The sequence below is a fragment of the Lynx rufus genome, unplaced genomic scaffold (genome assembly GCF_022079265.1).
Source record: "Lynx rufus isolate CCGP_SWC_20201006 ecotype Redwood Valley unplaced genomic scaffold, mLynRuf1.p SCAF_1, whole genome shotgun sequence".
NCBI lineage: Eukaryota > Metazoa > Chordata > Mammalia > Carnivora > Felidae > Lynx > Lynx rufus.
The window spans coordinates 87,958,870-87,979,039 of record NW_025814823.1 but is presented as its reverse complement, the minus strand read 5'-3'; positions in this window follow the sequence as shown (position 1 = coordinate 87,979,039).

Here is a 20,170-nt window from a genome sequence, read left to right as displayed (position 1 = left end):
CTGGCGGGTCTCCAGGCCAACACCCAGACCTCACATCAGGACTTTGTCTCCTGTCCAGCTGCAGACTGTGCAGCGCCCCTCTGCATGTGACCTGGGGCCTGGGAGCCAGCCTTGCACAGTGGGTGTGTGCCTGTGCCCAGCACCTGTGCTGTGCTGGACGTGCTTAGGCTCCTCACAGTCCGTGGACCCACCCGCCGAGTGGGTACCTGGAGTCCCATGCCGGGAGCCGAGAGAGTAACCGGGAGGGAGGCTGGCCACTGTGGTGGAAAGCTCCAGCAGCTGCCCAGTGAGATGCTGCCTTCCAGATCATGTGTCCCCTACTGTCCTCAGGCATCCAGGTCATTGGGACCTGAGACACTCTGTTCAGTCTGAGTTCTACCTCAGGGATCATAGCCGAAAGCTGCTGTCCAAAACAAGTGTTCCTTTGCTGGACAGACCTTGTCACTCCTCACAGAATCACCAGGGCTTCCAAGAGTCTGCAGCTTTCAGAGGCTGTAAGGTGCACTGCCCAGTGTACATGCCAGGGGACCAAGGGGTCCCGTTGAGGTTTGATGCTTATGTCTGCTTGTCTCCGTGTTCGTCAATGTCGAGCTCCAGGAGGACAGTGCAGGCACTCAGGAAGCCCCTTGCTGGTTCTTGGGTCCACCTCAGTTTGTTTGTAAGAAGTACGGAGTTCCAGGAAGCAAGTGGTCTTATGCTCTGCCCCAATGCCCTGAGAGTGTGGCCAGTGGGCATATGGCAGAGGGCACTGGGTTCTGGAGACCTGGCCCTCCTGGGGGAGCCCCCTGCCCCCGCTGTGAAGCTGGTTAAGACATGCTTCCCCCAACGTTTCATCATGAGCACCCCGCACGGAACGTGAGAGTTTGCTGTGAGCACTGGTGCACATGCCCGATGACACCCCACTTGCCAGACCCCATCACCTGGCCCCCCCTCAGCCTTGGTTGTGTTTTGCTGCATTTCCAACAAACTGGCAGACCTCACACCCTCACTCCTAATGCCTTCCTCATCATCAACGTCTTTCGTTCCCTGGGAGGTAAAATTTGGCTACCGTGAAATGCACCAATCTTGCTATTTCCTGGATTGTGCGGAGTGCATATGGCTGTGAACCCAAGACCGGAGGAAGGTCTGGAACATTCCATCCCTGGGCAGCACTCACCGGCCTGTCCCGGCCAGTCCCTGTGCCCCAGCTGCCACAGATGTGCAGAGCCTGGGGCTTCAGGTGGGGTGCTGCCTGGCGGGTGGCTGGACCATGGTGAGCATCTCTGAGTCCTCCTGTGGGAGCGAGCCCTTTGTGGACACATGCCTCATCTGGGGTGGGATCACAGAGCTGCAGGTAGGGGGAGGTCCCCAGTAAGGAGCTGTCTGTGTTCTCTGGGTGACCTGGCGACTGTTCCGTTTCCTGCTCCAGCCAGCAGCATGGCCTTGCCACCATGTGGTGTGGTCAGCCTTCGTAATTTCCACGTGGAGACTTGGTGTTTAGATTTCAGTCATCGTGGGTGGATGCCTGCCTGTGTCTCAGGGACGGTGGGGAGCCCTGTCCACTCTCTATGGTCTGGGCACCCGGACAGTTCAGGGTCCCTGGCTCCACTTTCTTCCCAGAGGATGTTGATCTAGTGTGGTCACGTTCGTGTTTGCGGGAAAAATGAGTGATTTCCAAAGGTTTTGTTTTGTGTCAGCCCTCAAAGGGAGGAGATGGTCAGGGAAGGTCAGCAGCCAGCCAGCAGGGACCCTGTTGATTAACAGAATGTTCTGGAGACTGCTGAGTCCTGGGCTACCTTTCCCTGTCTCATCTGTTCACTCAGAGGCTTACTAAGCGCCCACCAGCCATAAACTAAAGCACAAAGTATGCTGGGTTGTGTTAGCTTTTCTGTGATTAAGCTGGGAACAGGGCAGGCTGTGTGTGGAGGTGGGGTACATTAGGGGGATGGGTGTGTGTGGGGTCAGAGCACATTGGGAGACTGGGTGCATTGGGAGGATAGGCTGTGTGCAGAGTCGGGGAGCACTGGGGCCCTGGGCTCATGTGCAGTGGGGTACATTGGGAAGATAGGCTGTGTGCAGGGTTGGGGCACATTGGGGGGCTGGGCTCATGGGCATTGGGACACCTTGGAAGCTTGGACTGTGTGCAGGGTCGGTGGCACTGGGTGGCTGCGTACATTCAGCATGGGGTCAAGCATTTGTAGTGGCTGTGTCCAGACAGAGGGCCCACCGTGGGGGAAAGATCCTGACCAATACTGCACCTCGCATGCCCTTCAAAGAGCTGAGGCCAGTGTGGCTAGGGGCAGGGCTCTTGGGAAGGGGTGTGGGCAAAGGGCAGGATCCTGAGGCCTCAAGGGGCAGAGGTAGAGTAGGGCAGAGTTTAGGGGCAGTGTGGGAGAGCGGCTGTTGCCATGCAGGGCAGGAGCTGCGGGAGGGTTTGTGGTGGGTGGGGGCATGGGGACAGGGTTCCCTGGTGAGGAGTCAGGGGCTTAGACCTTATCTAAAGCATGGGGTTTGGAGGAATGGGGGACGCTGCCTAGGGCTGCCCCCTGGGTGGAGGGCAGTAGGGTGTCAGGTGGCCTGGAAGTTCTGAGCACAGGAGGTGTGGCAGGATGAAGACCAGTGGGGGCCATGGGACTCACAGGTCCTCTCTGGACCTGCCTCAGGTCCCCCGACACCTTGTGTGGACCTCTGGCTTAATGGGAACTGTTACGAGGTCATCGCCACCACGAGGTCCCACTTCCCTGTTCCCCAGCACCCCTCCCACGGGGACTGTTTGCACATCCCCCAGCCACCCCCTCCGTGGAGACTGTTTGCAAGTACCCCAGACCCGCCCCCAGCCCCTGGTGTGGGAACTGTTTGCAGGATCCCCCCCCAATACCCCCCATGGGGACTGTTTGCAGGTCCCCCAGCCACTCCCCTTCCGTGGGGATGTTTGCAGGTCCCCCAGCACCCCTCCTCCCTGGGACTGTTTGCAGGTCCCCCAGCCTCCCCCCACCCCCTGGGTACTGTCTGCAGGGTCCTCCCCCCAGCACCCCCCTGCCCTGTGGGGACTATTTACAGGGTACTCCCCCAGCCCCGCAGTGGGGACTGTTTGCAGGTCCCCCAGCCTCCCCCCACCCCGCGGGGACTGTTTGCAGGGTACTCCCCCAGCCCCACAGTGGGAACTGTTTGCAGGCTCCCTCCCCAGCACCCCCCTTCTGCCACCCGTGGGAACTGTTTGCACCCAGACCCCCGTTGGGGACTGTTTGCAGGGTACACCCTCAGCCTTCCCCCCGCCGTGGGGACTGTTTGCAGAACCCCCGCGGTATCACACAGGATCCGCTGGCCTCATGCAGCCCCTCTTGCACGCGCGGTCCGCGTGCCCGTGAGTTGTTAGTCTTATCACCAGGGGGCGCTGCTTTGTTTCGTGAGGTTGCTTTGTGTCCTTATCTCCTCGCGCAGCTTGGTGTAGTGGTCTGTCACGCTCTGTTCCAGCCCCGCGGGGGCGGGGACGTTTGGGTGGTGCATGTTCACCCCGGGCTGTGTGCGCACGGTTTCCGTGTCCCTGGGATGCGGGCCCGGGAGAGGCCAGGCTGCCTCACGTGGTGGTGGCGGCAAGCTTATTGTCCCAGGAGTTGCACGTTTTCCCAGCACTGCTGCACCGCAGTGCGCTCCGGGGGGGGAGGGAGGGGGGACCCCGTTTCCTGCCTCCTGCCCAGCATCCGGGGGCTGGGAGTGTTCTAGCTGCTCCCATAGGTGTGTGGTGCTGGTTTTGGTCTGAACTTCCCCCGCGGCTCCTGGGTGCATTCACTGGTGGAACGCCTCCTCGGCACTGGGGTACAGGCCCTCCTCCCTTGTCCGAGGCCAGGGGTACTCACGACCTACGGCAGGTGCTGCAGATACTGCCACCTTGCTCCTGGGGGACCATGGCCCATCAGTAGGCAACTTGGCATGCTGTGTGCTTGGTTCACGGACGCCTGATGTCAGGCACAACACGACCCGACCCGCAGTCAGCGGATGAGGCCCAGGGTGGCTTTCTTGCACTGAGGACCACCAGACGGCTCTGCATCCTCGGCGCTCTCGGGCAGTGTGAGTAGGGAAACCACCAGCAAAGGTCCAGAAATGCAGGCGGTATGGCCCTGAGCCAACCACCTTAGACGGGGAAGAGGACACTGGTTTCAGTGTGGAACAAGGCACCTACCCCAGCTCCGTCTCACCGCTCTGAGCCTATACACAAGGACGACTGATAAGGGGTCACAGACACACTGGACCAGCGGGCCAACTTGCACTTACAGAGGCCAGAGGAATGAGGGTCGGCTGTGGTTTGCAGATACTTTCTCCCTGGATAGCTAGACCTGCCATCCTTGCACACAACAGAAGCTTTAGGTTTTGACCTGGTGCAATTATCAGTGCTTTCTTTTTTATTTCCTTGTTTTTTGGCATCTCTGTTGTGGAGACAATAGTAGTTTATAGTTTCATTTTATTTTTTAAATTTACTTTGAGAGAGAGAAAGAGTGCGCACGTGCACGAGCGGGGGAGGGCCGGAGAGAGAGAATGCCATGCTGTCAGCACAGAGCCCGACATGGGGCCAGAACCCACGAACTGTGAGATCATGACCTGAGCCGCAGTCGGACATTTAAGCGACCGAGCCACCCAGGCGCCCCTGGTTTATAGTTTCCGTTGCTTTTGGCCTTAGGGCAATGCTGGCCTCACAGATGAGGTAGGAGGTGTCTTCGTGCTCTGCCTCCTGACAGGCTGCGGAGGTGGTGTTGTTTTTCCCCGAGATGTGTGGTGGAATTCACCCATGAACCCCACTGGGCCTGGTGCTTTCTGTCGTGGAAGGTTGTTAGCTACCAGTAGATAGAGGCCCATTTGTGCTATTTGTCCTTCAGAGGGTGTTGGCAGGTGGCATGTCAGGCGATTGGCCTGTTATACCTGGATTATCAGCTTTGGGGCACAGGGTTGTGCACCATATTCTTGTTATCCTCTAACGTCCGTGGGGCCTGTAGTAATGCCCCTTCTCTCCCTCGCCTCTCATGTATTTGTTGATTCATTTGTTTAGCATATTTATTTTTCACCAAAGTGTAGTTGGCACTTAGCGTTACATTGGCCTCAGCTGTGTGCCACACTGATCCAGCTCCTCTGCCCCTTACACTGTGTTCCCCACCCCACCCACACTACCACAGAGCCACTGACTGTTCTCTGTGCTGTGCCTTTCATCCCTGTGACTTACTCGTGCCATACAGGAAGCCTGGATCTCCCACTTCCCTTCACCCATTTTCCCCTCCCCTCTGGCAGCTGTCTGTGTTTTCTCTGTATTTGTGGTTCTGTTTCTGCTTTTTGTTTATTTCTCAAATTCTGTGTAGGCATGAAGTCATATGGTATTTGTCTGTCTCTGTCTGACTTATTTCACTTAACATATTACACTCTGGCTCCATCCGTGTCCTTGCAGATGGCGAGATCTCATCCTTTTTTGTGGCTGCATACTATTGCACTGTCTGATGTATCCATCCCTCTGTGGATAGACCCTTGGGCTGCCTCCACATCTTGTCTGTCATAAACACTACTGCACGAGACACAGGGGTGCATTTGTCTTTTCTGATGAGTGTTTCACCCTCTGTGGGTAAACGCCCCATCGTGGTGTATCGATGTCCACTCTACCTTTTACGTATCACACTTCTGGGGTCAGGTGCAGGAGCTCTTTGCCGAGGCCCTAGATTCTGAAGGTTTTCTCCAAGATCTTTACAGTTTCTGTTGTGTGTTTAGGTCCATGGTTTGAACCAGTTTGGCGAACATGAGGTGTGGGATTTGTGGGAAGGTGCCCAGCACCATCTGTTGAAAAGGCTCCTCCCTTGGGTTGTGTTTGCACCACTGACAGGGGCCAGGAGGGCATGTCCGCGTGGATCCCCATGTGGGCCCCCGTGTGTGCCCCATCCCGCTCATCTGTGTGGCTCTCTGCCACACCACGCCTCTTGATTCCTGTGGCTGCACGGTTCTTCTACCTTCTTTTTCAAGATGTTTAGGCCTTCTAGGGCCTGCGCCTTTCCATATGAATTTTGGATTAAGTGTGTGCCTGCAAGAAGCCTTGTGGTGGTTTCCCTTCTCCCCTTCCTTTCCCTTCCCTTCCCTCCCCTCCCCTCCCCTCCCCTCCCCTCCCCTCTCCCTTCCCTTCCCTTCCCTTCCCTTCCCTTCCCTTCCCTTCCCTTCCCTTGCCTTCCGTCTCCTCCCCTCCTATCCCCTCTTCTCCCCTCCCCTTCCCTCTCCTCTCCTTTCCTTTCCCTTCCCTCCTTCCCTCCCCTCCCCTCCCCTTCCCTCTCCTTCCCTTCCCTTCCATTCCCTTCCCTCTCCTCTCCTTCTCCTTCCCTCCTTCCCTTCCCTTCCCTTCCCTTCCCTTCCCTTCCCTTCCCTCCCCTCCCCTCCCCTCCCCTCCCCTCCCCCTCTCCTCTCCTCTCCTTTCCTTCCCTCCTTCCTCCTGCCTCCTTCTTCCCTCCCTTCCTTTCTCCTTCCTCCCTCATCCCTCCTCCTTTCTTCTCCCTCCCTCCTCCTTTCTTCTCCCTCCCTCCCTTCCCTCCTCCTTCCTCCCTCCCTCCTTCCTCTTCCCTCCCCTTCCCTTCCCTCCCCTCCCCTTCCTTCCTCCTTCCTCCTCCCTCCCTCCCCTTCCCCTTTTTCTCTCCCTCCCTCCCTCCCTTCCTTCTTTCTTGTCTTGAAGCATGGTGATTACTGTGTAAAAGAGGACTATGAATTTCTCTACCTACACTAACGAATAAATTCTCTTCAAGGCAGTTTTACTTTGGCGTAGAATTCAGGTATGCACACTAGCTCATCTAAGTACCTTTGCAAACACATGGAGGAACTTCTGAGTTCAGGCCTTGTGCTGGGTGCTGGAAATCTAGCCGTGGACAGTTGGCACACACGGCGTTTTCAGCCCATGCCACTTGTTGTGAATGGACTCTTTGTATTGGTAGACTCTCTGTACAGCTGATCAGTTTGGCGCTACCTTATTTTGTAGTAGTTGAATATTGGAAATTAAGAGGCTTGTCCGGTATCAGTAAAAATTTGTGTTGGGGGCACCGGGGGGGCTCAGTTGGTTAAGCGTCTCACTCTTGATGTTGGCTCAGGTCATGATCTCATGGTTCATGAGTTTTAGCCCCGAGTTGGGCTCTGTGCTGACAGTGCAGAGCCTGCTGGGGAGTCTCTCCCTCTCTCTGCCCCTCCCCTCTCACTCTCTGTGTCTCTCTCTAAAATAAATAAATAAACATTAAAAAAATTTGTGTTGGAATGCATCACCTCCGTGTAGGGTCTGATGTTATCACCTGAAGCACTGAAGATGTCAAGCACAAGACAGAGTGACTGAAGGTCTGAAAGACTCGAGTGATGATTTAGGAAAATCTCTGACCCACAAGGCATAATTGTAAACAGTATTTTCCAGTATATAATGGGGAAGACTGTGAACTAAGTTTTTCAGCTTAGACTTTTCTGCTAAGGAACCTATCTATAGTATTCATGTAGTTATGTTATGTTATGTTATTAAGTAGGCTTCCCACCCAACGTAGAGCCCAATGCAGGCTTGAACTCATGGCCCTGAGATCAAGACCTGAGCTGAGATCGAGTCCGATGCTTGACCAACTGAGACTCCCAGGCACCCCTACCATATTTATTGTAAATGTAACTCATAGGAAAATTGTGATTCCTTCTCCAGAAATTTACTTTATGGCTAGAGGTAAGACAGGTGGTGGACAGTCCATAGAGAGGAGTCCCCAATGGGGGGAGGGGACATAAGGGAGATGGTGACATGGACTGTAAGTTGGGTCCTCACGGGCAGGTTTTGTCCTAAAGGGAAGGGGACAGACGGTGTGGATGATGGGCTGCAGCAAACCTTGAAGCTCTGCCAGGCTCTCAGAGGTGGAGAACCAGCAACAAAAATTCAGACCTAGAGCCATCCACTGAAACTTCACCCTCCTGGGGAGAATGGAGTCAGATGCCAAAGCTGAATTCTGTAAATGACATACAGTGCCATGTAGGGTGAGAGAGGGGGAGGGGGAGGGGGGTAGATCAAGCAGGGGTCAGGAGAGAGGAGGAGGGAGGGGAGGTGGATCAAGCAGATGGCAGGAGAGGGGTAGGGGCGGGGAGCTGGATCAAGCAGGTGGCAGGAGGGGGGTGTGGGGGCAAGGAGGTAGATCAAGCAGGTGTCAGGAGAGGGGGAGGGAGGAGGGGAGGTGGATCACGCAGGTGGCAGGAGGTGGGGGCAGGGTGGTAGATCAAGCAGCTGGTAGGAGGGTCGTGGGGACAGAGAGGTGGACAGGCACCTGGCAATAGCGTCCTGGAGAGTGCGTGCACCTGTGTGTTATGAGCAGGGGCACAGAGGCAGGGCTAAGATGTGTAGGAATTCAGACTCACAGAGCATCAGTGTCAGGCTGAGATGGGTTAAGAAGCCTGCGGATCTGCAGGGGTTGTGCGATCTGGGACTTCTACAGTCTTCAGTTAGCTCTACCCACTTTAAGACCATGGCTGATCTTTCTTCCGCTGCATTGACTGACTGGTTTGGAGAGCATTGCCCTGTTCTGTGAAGCTAGGTGATGGCTGTGGCCCCAGGGCACACAGACAAGGAAAGGCAAGGGCTGGAAAAGATACTCTGTGGGAATGGGAAACGAAAGGGAGCCTGGGACAAAGCAGACTCAGGAGACCCAGAAGGCCACCGCGTGTGCTGTCAGGGGGCCATGGCACTGTTGAGTGTGTATGCACCCAGCACTGGAGCACAGAACAAGCACTAGAAGGTTCCCAGGGTGGGACACACAGTAAACACCAGTGGGGGCCTCATCTCCAAGCTCCACAGCGGACAGATGGTCCACACAGCAGCTGGCCTGCAAACAGTGCGCCTGACCTGTTCCCCAGGCCACATAGATCCAGCACACAGATTCTTTCTCCATGGTGCCGTCTTGGGACATGCATGTTTTACTGGGGCACAGTTAACTTTTATCAGCGTCTTTAAGGTGTGTGCATTTACCATGCTTAAAAAATCTGCACCACCCTAAAGGTCATGACGCTGTGACCCTACTACATTGGTTTCTTTTCTTCTTTCTTTCTTTCTTTCTTTCTTTCTTTCTTTCTTTCTTTCTTTCTTTCTTTCTTTTCTTTTAAAAGATATAGATTTTATTTTTTATTTATTTTTATACTAAATATAATTTATTGTCAAATTGGTTTCCATACAACACCCAGTGCTCATCCCAACAGGTGCCCTCCTCCCTCCCCATCAGCCACTTTCCCCTCTCCCCCACCCCCAATCTGCCCTTAGTATGTTCTCAGTCCTTAAGAGTCTCTTATGGTTTGCCTCCTTCCCTCTCTATAACTTTGCTTTTTCCCCCTTCCCCTCTCCCATGGTCTTCTGTTAAGTTTCTCAAGATCCACATATGAGTGAAAACATAGTGTATTTGTCTTTCTCTGCCTGACTTATTTCACTTAGCATAAGACCCTCTGGTTCCATCCACGTTGCTGCACATGGCCAGATTTCGTTCTTTTTACATTGGTTTCTGATACTTCTGCAGTTGTTCTTGCCATACTGACATTGTGGTTTTGGGTTTTTTTGTTTTTGTTTAAAATTTTTTTTTAATGTTTATTTTTGAGAGAGAGAGAGGGCAAGGGAGGGGAAGAGAGAGAGGAGACACAGAATCTGAAGTAGGCTCCATGCTCCGAGCTGTCAGCACAGAGCCTGATGTGGGGCTTGAACCCACGAACTAGGAGATCATGACCTAAGCCAACTAAGCCACCCAGGTGCCCCAGGATTTTTTTTTAAGTGTATTTATTTATTTTGAGAGGGAGAGAGCATGGAAGAGACAGAGGGAGACAGAGAATCCCAAGCAGACTCTGAACTGTCAGCACAGAGCCAGATGCAGGGCTCAGACCACGAATTGGCAGAAGTCGGATGCTCAGCCAACTGAGCCACCTGGGTGCCCCCCACACTGAGGCTTTGAGGCTTTAATCTTCCTCAGACAGATGTGGGTGAGTGGTGTGAGGTAGGGGTCAGCTTTAACACAGACTTCCACATTGTCCCTTGTGGATGGCCACTTGTCCCAGTGCTGCCCACCGAACCATCCTTCTTTCCCTTGTCCCTGTGTCTGTCCGAACCTGGGCTGGTACCATGTCATCTTAATTTCTGCATCTTGGCGATTGTTCTTGGGAACTGGTGTGGCCCTAGAGCAAGCCAAGATGTTGAGAGAGCACCCAGGCCATTCTTTTCTAGAATCAAAGTATAACTGACATACAAGATGACATGAGTTCCAGGCGTACAACATGATGGTTTGATATTTGTAGGTACTGTGAAGTGATCGCCACGGGACGTCTAGGTGACATCATCACCACAGTTACTTACAGGGCTTTTTTCCTTGTGAGTAGAACTTTGAAGAACTACTCTCTTAGCAGTATTCAAATGTGCACTACAGTGTTCCTCCCTAGGGTCACCATGCTATACGTTATGTCCCCAGGACTGGTTCATTTCATGACTGGAAGTTTGTGCCTTTTGTCCACCTTCACCCATTTCATTCCCCTCCCCAACTTTTGTCAACTACCCGTCTGTTATCTGTTCTCTGTATCTATGCGTTTCTTTGTTTTTCTTTGCTTAAGGTTTTTTTTTTTTTTTTAAGATTCCACCTATAAGTAAAGTCCTGTAATTGAGAACTAAATGTCTGTGTTAGACTTATATCACTTAGCATAATGCCCTTGAGGTTCATTCATGTTGTTGGAGGTGAAAAGTTTCCATTCTTTTTATAAATGAGTACTATTCCCTTGTATATATACACCACATCTTCTTTATCCATTCATCAGTCTGTGGACACTTGGGCTGTTTCCCTGTCTTGGTTGTTGTCAATAACGTGATATAAACATTGGGGTGCAGATATCTTCTCAATGTAGTGCTTTAATTTTCTTTACATAAATACCCAGAAATGGATACTAGGTCATATGGCATTTCTAGTTTTAATTGAGGACCCTCCATGCTGCTTTCCACAGTGGCTGTACCAGTTTGCATTCTTACCACTGGTGTGGAAGGATTCCTTTTTCTCCACATCCTCACCAATGCTTGGCATTTCTCATCTTTTTGGTAATAGCCACTCTAACAGGTGTGAGGTGATATCTCATTGTGGTTTTGATTTGTATTTCCCTGATGATTCATGGTGTTGGGCATCTTTTCATGTGCTGTTAGCCATCTGGATGTCTTCTTTGGAAAAGTGTCTATTCAGATCCTCTGCTCACTTTTTAATCATACTGTCTTTTTGTTTGTTTGCTATTGAGTTATATTTATTTTTTATTTTTTTAAATGTTTATTTTTGAGAGAGTGTGTGCACATACGTGAGGGCAGGGGAGGGGCAGAGAGGGAGGGAGAGAGAGACAGAATCCCAGGCAGGCTCCACGCTGTCAGCATAGAGCCCGACATGGGACTCAATCCCATGAGAACCATGAGATCATCACCTGAGCTGACATCAAGAGTTGGATGCTCAACCAACTGAGCCACCCAGGTGTCTCAAGTTATATTCATTGTTTTATATATTTTGGATATTAACTCGTTATCAGATATATGAGTTGCAAATAGCTTCTCCCCTATCATAGGCTCCCTTTTCATTTTGTTGATGGTTTCCTTTGCTGTGCAGAAGCCTTTTAGTTTGATGTAGTCTATTCCCTTGATATGTGTCTACTTTCATGCCAGTACCATACTGTTTTGACTACTGTAGCTTTTTAATACAGTTTGAAATCAGGAAGTCCAATGACTCCAGCTTTGTTATTTTTCTCAAAATTGCTTTGGCTATTTATGGTCTTTCATGCTTCCATACAAATTTTAGGATTGCTCTTTTTCTGTGAAAAGTGCCTTTGGATTTTTAATAGAGATTGCATAGAATCTGTAGATTGCTTTTGGTAGTATGCAGATTTTAATGATATTAATTCTTCCAATCCATGAGCATGGTATCCATTTCCATTTATTTGTGACTTCAATTTTTCTTTTCTTTTCTTTTTTTTAAATGTTCTTAGTCTTTATTTATGTTTGAGAGAGAGAGAGAGAGAGAGAGAGAGAGCAAGCAGGGGAGGAACAGAGAGAGAGGAGACACAGAATCCAAAGCAGTCTCCAGGCTCCGAGCTGTCAGCACAGAGCCCGATGCGGGGCTCGAACCCACAAACCGTGAGTTCATGACCTGAGCTGAAGTCAGATGCTCAACCCACTGAGCCACCCAGGCGCCCCTCATTTTTTCTTTTTTAATCAATGACTTACAGTTTTCAGTGTACACATCTTTCACCCTCCTTGGTTAAATTTATTCCTGGGTATTTTATTCTTTTTTGATCCAATTGAAATTAGATTGTCTTATTACTTTCCCTTTATGATAGTTTGTAATTAGTGTATAGAAATGAACAGATTTCTGTGTATTGGTTTTGTGTCCTGTGACTTCACGAATATCTTGGCTCTTGGTGCTTTGCTGCTCCAAGTGAATTTGAGTCAGACTGACTGCTGTCTGTTCTCACACATACTCTTACATACACACAATAGCATTTGACCAGCATTGCATTAAATTTGTCGAGTTGAGAACTGTTATCCTAGTGCTACTGAATTTTCAAGCCCATGGACATCATGTATGTCTTCATGTATTTAAGTCAACTTTAATGTCTTTCACAACAGTTGTATCATTTTCCTAAAGTTCTTACATATTTGTTTTATTTATCCACGTACTCTTAAAAATGACTGCATTACTGGGGCGCCTGGGTGGCTCAGTTGGTTAAGTGTCCGACTTCGGCTCAGGTCACGATCTCACGGTTCGTGATTTCAAACCCCACGTCCAGCTCTGTGCTGACAGCTCAGAGCCTGGAGCCTGCTTCGGATTGTGTGTGTGTCTCCCCTGCTCATGCTCTCTCTCTCTCTCGTTGCAGGGAGTATGGCTGGAGTCACAAAAGATGAGTCTGCAAACAAAGTGCAGTTAAGTGAAGGTCCTCATACTTGAGTCTCGAGTCTTGTCTAGTCATCTGGGAATGATGCTCCGACTCCAGAATAAAGCTTCTTTTTATTAGGATAATTACTAAAGACTACATGCATAAAGTTAGCTAAGCAAGTGTGTTAATCAATTTAATGGTTTAGCTTTTCAAGGTTGAATTCCGAGTTAGTTGGTTTCTATAACACTAGGAAGGGTCAGGTGTGGAGGAGGATCTGGCCCTGGACAATGTTAATGGCTCTAGACGTTCCTTATGAGCCACAGCCACGCTCAGCTATGTAAACATGTCCTAAGGCCTTGCACCTTCTCCAGCCCTTCCCTTTTGAAGTCTTTTCCTTTGATGCTTCTCTCCTGCATCTCCCACACTCTCTCAAAAATAAACATTAAAAATTTTTAAAAAATGACTGTATTACTGCCACAAATGGCAGCTTTGTGAAACTGCATTTATGTTTTTGTTCATGACTGTGTCAAAATAGATTTGCAAAACTGTAACTGATTCTTCATGACTCTTTTTTTTTCTGTACGTGGTCCAGGGCTTTTACTGTAGACAGTCCTATAATCTGAGATGAGCGACTGTTTTGTTTCTGGCAACCCTCATGCATTTACCGCCTCCCTGCCTTCCTGCGGTGTGTTGAGTTAAACAGGGATGAATGAGGTGCCCCCCCACCCACCATTCTTGTTCCTCAGTGAGATGCTATTGCTATTTTTTTGGTGGATATCCTTTTTCAGGCTGAGAAAGTTTCCATAACTGGAAGTCTAAGTGTGTTAAGGTTTTTTTTTCCTTTAAAGTCATGAATGGTTGTTGGAGTTTATTGATTTTTGTGGGCGCGTGTTGAAATAAATGATGCTTGTCCTTTCTGAAAACTTGTCTGTATCATCACATTTTCAGATTTGTTGTGAAAAACATTGTTCGTAGTATCATTAAGAACATAAGCTGTATTGGGGTGTAGCTGGTGTGCAGTAAACTGCATCCATTTAAAGCATACAATCCAGTGAGTTTTGGCCAGTGTCTTACTGTCTTCTGTTTCTTTAACCATGCTGCACATTAGATCCTTGGGACTTTCCATCTCAGAAGGGACAGTTTGTGTCCTTGGCTGACAGCGCCCCTCTCCTCATCCCCCAGCCCCTGGAAGCCACAATTTTACTCTCTGTTACTGTGAATTCGACCTTTGTTTCTTCCCCAGTGGGGCTGTATGAGTTCATTTTGGATGCTACCCCCCTTGCCAGTGACGTGGTTTACAAATGTTTCCCCCGTTCTTTGGGCTGTCTTTCCCCACTTATGGATGGTTTCATTGCTGTACAGAAGCTTTTTCTTCCATGTAACCCTCCCTCCCTGTTAATTTTTGCTTTTGTTGGTGGTGCTTGGGTGTTATGTCTAAAAGATCATCGCCAAGACTGGTGAATAAAATCTTTTTAAATGACTTCTAAACTTTAGTTATTATTTTCCTACAAAGCCAGTTTAGTTTACTGGTAATACAGTTGCATCAGCTTTCTCTTGGTTGACATTGCCTTTTCTTTATTTTCCTTTTCTTTGTCTTTGAACTTTTTTATATGCTTATATTTCCAATGGTTCTCCAATTAAAAAAAAACAATAACATCATTTCAAGTTTTCTTTTTGTTATGCATGCCCCAGATCTTTTCTTGTTTAGCTGAAATACATGTCTATGTGTGTACATGTAAAACCACACATGTGTATGTGACTCTGGGTATATTCCTGCCTCTGGCACCAGTAGCTGCTCCTTGAAATCTGTTGCTCTTGTTTAATGCTGTTGCCTTAGGCTAATGTCCTGTGCAAGTCAGGGGTCCCTTGGAGCCTTGTGGCTTCAGAACTATGTCACTTCTTTTTAAAAATTTTTTTTTTTCAACGTTTATTTATTTTTGGGACAGAGAGAGACAGAGCATGAACGGGCGAGGGGCAGAGAGAGAGGGAGACACAGAATCGGAAACAGGCTCCAGGCTCCGAGCCATCAGCCCAGAGCCCGACGCGGGGCTCGAACTCACAGACCGCAAGATCGTGACCTGGCTGAAGTCGGACGCTTAACCGACTGCGCCACCCAGGCGCCCCTCAGAACTATGTCACTTCTTAACACTTTCACAGATGCCAAAGAGCTTTAGTCCCTGTAGGATAAGTCTACTGATATCAAAACAGAAAAACTGTGAATGTTTATTAATTAATCTAATAATAAGTAAGCCCAGGAGATGTTAATGTAAGAGACATATTTTTAATGAGAAAAGAATCATGTTTTCCAACAACAACAATGCACAAGTGGCATTTGTCACAGCGTGCAGATCTCTCTAACAGCCAGCTTCACACACAATGCTGGGTTCTCTGTTCCAGAGCCCCACAGCCTCGGATGATGCCACAAATGTGGGAGCATGTGTAAAATGCAGATGACATTTTCCATGGGGACTGTCCTGACTGCCAGATCTCTTGCAGGGCCTCAGAGACCCATGAGGTATGGGGACCCCACAGTGAGAGCCACTACCAGCTTCTTATGTTGAGCTCTGATTAAGATTTCATTGAAAGAAATGCTCTGAAGGCAGGTTGGAAAGTGCTTAGTGAAGGGGATACCTGACCCCAGGCTGGGCCTCACAGCTGCAGTGAGGCCACTCCTGCCCTAGCCCAGCTGGGCCTGCCTCGTGGCCTTTGCTGAGGTCTTCCCTTTTGCCCTCACTTGGTCCTCACCATGGTCTTCCCCATGGGTCTCCCCATGGCTTTCTCCATGGCCCTCCCCTTGGCCCTCACCATTACCCTCACCATGGTCCTCCCCCTGGTCCTCCCCATGGGTCTCCCCATGACTCTCTCCATGGCCCTCACCATGACCCTTACCATGGCCTTCATCATGACTCTAACCATGGCCCTCACCCTAGTCCTCACCTTGGTCCTCATCTTGATCCTTCCCTTAGTCCTCACCATGACCCTCACCATGGCTCTCACCATGATCCTCACCATGACCCTCCCCTTGGCCCTCACCACAGACCTCATTTTGATCCTCCCCTTGGTCCTCACCATGGCCCTCACCATGGTCTTCCCATGGCCCTCACCATGTTCCTTACCTTGGTCCTCATCTTGATCCTTCCCTTTGTCCTCACCATGGCTCTCACCATGACTCTCACCATGACCCTCCCCTTGGCCTTCACCATGACCCTAACCACGGCCCTCACCATGGTCCTCCCATAGCTCTTGCCATGGTCCTCACCTTGGTCCTCATCTTGATCCTTCCCTTGGCCCTCACCATGGCCCTCACCTTGGCCTTCACCATGACCCTCACCATGGCCCTCACCTTGGCCTTCACCATGACCCTAACCATGGCCCTCACCATGGTCCTCACCATGGTCCTCACCTTGGTCCTCATCTTCATCCTTCCCTTAGTCCTCACCATGACCCTCACCATGACCCTCCCCTGGCACCATGGCCCTCATGTTGATGCTTCTCTTAGTTCTCACCATGGCCCTCACCATGGCCCTCACCTTGATCCTTCCCTTGGCCTTCACCATGACCCTAACCATGGCCCTCACCATGGTCTTCCCATGGCCCTCACCATGACTCTTACCATGACCCTCCCCTTGGCCCTCACCATAGCTCTCACCGTGGCTCTCATCATGGCCCTCATATTGATCCTTCCCTTGGCCCTCACCATGGTCCTCATGTTGATCCTCACTTTGATCTTAAATTTGGTTCTCACCTTGGCTCTTACCCTGGTCTCATCATGGCCCTCTTTGTGGCCTTCATCTTGGTCCTCACCATGACCCTCATCATGGCCCTCCCCCAAGGCCTTCTGTCCTTGGACTTGGACTGGAACATTGGCTCTCCTGGGTCTCCAGCTTGCTGATCCAGATGATGTATATGTATGGGCACCCCATTGGTTCCATCTCTGTAGAGAACCCTAACACCAGTGTCTTCCCATGTGAGTGGGTGAGAACCTGCCACATTGCCTCTGTAGTGGTGCCCTGATTTATTGGATTCTCCTCAGGTGGTTGAGACATTGCCGCTGTGGTGGTGCCCTGATTTATTGGATTCTTCCCTGGTGGTTGAGCTTGTTGACAATGTTTTCCCATCGTGTGCCACCTTGAACATCTCTGTATTGTAGTGCACACGTGTTAGAAATTCCAAAAGCCTTGAGCGTGGCAGGTGTCATTTCCAGTCTGTTTTTGGTGTCTTTTGTCAGGCAGCCATTCAAATTAGTTTTTTCTCTTTTAGGATGGCTGCTGTTTTGTGTCTTGCATAAGAAATGTTTGCATATAAAACATTAAAAAATAAAAAATCTCTGCATACACATGTTCTTGATTTTCTTCTAAAAGTTTTTTGTTTTGGTATTAGAGAGCACGAGGGAGGGGGGAGAGAGAGAGAGAGAGAGAGAGAGAGAGAGAGAGAATCTTAAGTAGGCTCCATGCTCAGCATGGATCCCATGACCCTGGGATCATGATCTGAGCTGAAATCAAGAGTAGGATGCTCAATTGGCTGAGTCACCCAGGCGCCCCTTGTTTTGATTAAAAAAATTTTTTTAATGTTTATTCATTTTTGAGAGACAGAGAGAGAGTGTGAATGGGGGAAGGGCAGAGAGAGAGGGAGACACAGAATCTGAAGCGGGATCCAGGCTCTGAGCTGTCAGCACAGAGTCTGACGTAGGGCTCGAATTTGCCAACCATGAGATCATGACTTGAGCCGATGTCAGATGCTTAACTGACTGAGCCACCCAGGCGCCCCTTGATTTTGTAAGTTAGGTTTTAAAATTCAGCTCAGCTTGATTATTTTTTTGAAGTAAGATTCATATAACATAAAGTTAGCCATTTTATTTTTATTTTTCATTTTTTCATTGAGATATAAGTGACATAAGATATTATAATGATATCAGGTGCACACAGTGACTGGAAAATTAGCCATTTTAAAGTGTACAACTTTGTGGCTTTATTACATTCACTATTGTGAAACCATTACCTGTATGTAGCTTCAAAACATTTTTGTCTCCCCAGAATCAGGCAGTCATATCCTGCCCCCTCATCCCCACCCCACCCCCTCCCCCGACCTTGGTAACCGAGAACCCACCTTCTGTCCCTGGATCTGCCTGTTCTTGGACATTCACATGTGGCCTTTTGTGTCTGGCTTCTCTCACCAAGCGATCTTGTGTTCAAGGTCCAGCCATGTTGCACCAGGTGAGTGTGCTTCTCTCCTTTTGTCAGGAGAGACCACACTGTTTATCCATTCATCAGCTGAGGGGGACGTCTGTGAATAGTGCTGCTGTGAGCATTTGTGTACAAGTTTTTGTGTGGACAGGTACACATCCAGGATTGATGGGTCATGTGGTAATTCCTGGGATAAAAGTCATCTTGAATTTTGTATGTGGCATTGTATTCACTCCCTAGGGCTTCTGTAATAAACTGGCACAAGTTGTGTGGCTCTAATCAGCAGAAATGTATTGTCCCAGCACCAAGGTGGGGGCAGGGCCACACTCCCTCCAGAGGTTCTGGGTAGGGGCAGGGGGCTTTCTTGCTTCTTCCAGATCCTGGTGCCCCAGATGGTCTCTCCCTCTGTCTTTACATGACCACCTTCTGCCTGTGTGTATCTGGGTCACCTTCCCTCTCTGTGCACCTAAGTTTCCCTGGATGCCATTTCTTGGGTTGGGGCCAATCCTGATGACCACATCCTAACTTGATTGCATTTGCAAAGACCCTACCTCTGTATAAGGTCCCATACATATTCTGGTGGTAAGGACTTTGACATATCTTTTTCTGGAGTCACCATTCATTCCATGCAGGTGCAAAGTAGTGACCTGATGTTTGTGTCTTCCAAGGAGAACTGATGGTTCTTGTTCCCAGGCTCTCTGTTTGTTCTGTTTTCCATTCCATTCTATTCTACTTTATTATTCTATTCTGTTCTGTTCTATTCTATTCTACTTTATTATTCTATTATATTCTGTTCTATTCTACTTTATTATTCCATTATATTGTATTCTACTTTATTTTTCTATTATATTCTGTTCTATTCTATTCTACTTTATTACTCCATTCCATTCCATTCCATTCCATTCATTTGCCCACCCCTGAGCCACTATCTTCATTACTGAGCTTTCTGATAAGGTGTTAACACATCTGAGAGTCAGTGTTTAGAAAGTAGGGTGTGTTTCTTGCTTGGACAGTAACAACTTTGTTGAGAGCATCTCTCGGTACAGCCCTTGTGTAAAAGACAAGGGTAGGCTTTTGAACGAGCTGACTCTCAGATTGTGATGCTCAGGGGATAATGAATGGGGGTCTTGAAGTTCTTTGGGAAGGCCAACAAGGCAGTGACTGATCGGAAATGATGGAGTCAGTTAGTAGCAAAGCTCTGGCCGTGAGAAGAGCCACTTTCTGATTATGACAGGAGGAGCAGGATTGCCAAATTAAGTCACCCGGTTAAATGTGGCCCTTAATTTCTACTCTAGGAATTTGTGCAGCCCTAATCTTAGCCCTTCCAGGGAGGGAAGGCAGCTGTTGGAAGGGCGGGTGGCTCCATGCTCCGTGGCAACTCCCAGACCCTGTGGGCTCTAATTTTAAACCATGACAATGGTGGTGGGGGGGGCACACAACTGTGCTGCTGACACCAGTACCAGGGTGCCCGGGGGCTCATTTTCTTTGGGCACATCAACAAGGTTTTCCAAGAGCCTTTTCAAAGGTTTGGCAAATACTCTGGGCCAGAAAAATTTCCACATACATTCTCTGGCATTTGTTTTAGCAGACACAGTTTAGATCCTCAGAATCCTTGCATTTACTTTGTTAAATCTTGCCTGGTGTTTGCTCCTGAAACTCTCTGTCAGATTATGGACTCACTTTTGGGTTTTCGCCCAAGTTAGTCGCTGCAGGTGAATTCCTCCTGAATGCTGTTCAGAGCATCTCTCTGCTCTGAAACTTTCAGGGTTGATGAGAATGTCTACACTGTACCCAGCAGCACTGCAGCCCCCCTCCTCCTGCAGGTGGGCTACCCGTCTCCTGCCATCCTCTGCAGGTGGCCTACCTCCCCCCACCACCTGGAGGCAGGCTACCCCCCTCCAGCACTCCCCACCCGCAGGTGGGCTACCTCCCCGGCCCCCCCCCACAGGTGGGCTATCCTCCCCCCCCCCACCCCCACAGATGGACTAGCCTCTCTCACCCCCCCCCACACAAGTGGGCTATCCTCTCCCCCCCTGGTGGGCTATCCTCTTCCCACCCCCTCACAGGTGGGCTATCCTCTACCCCCCGCCCCCCCACAGGTGGGCTATCCTCTCCCCCCTGGTGGG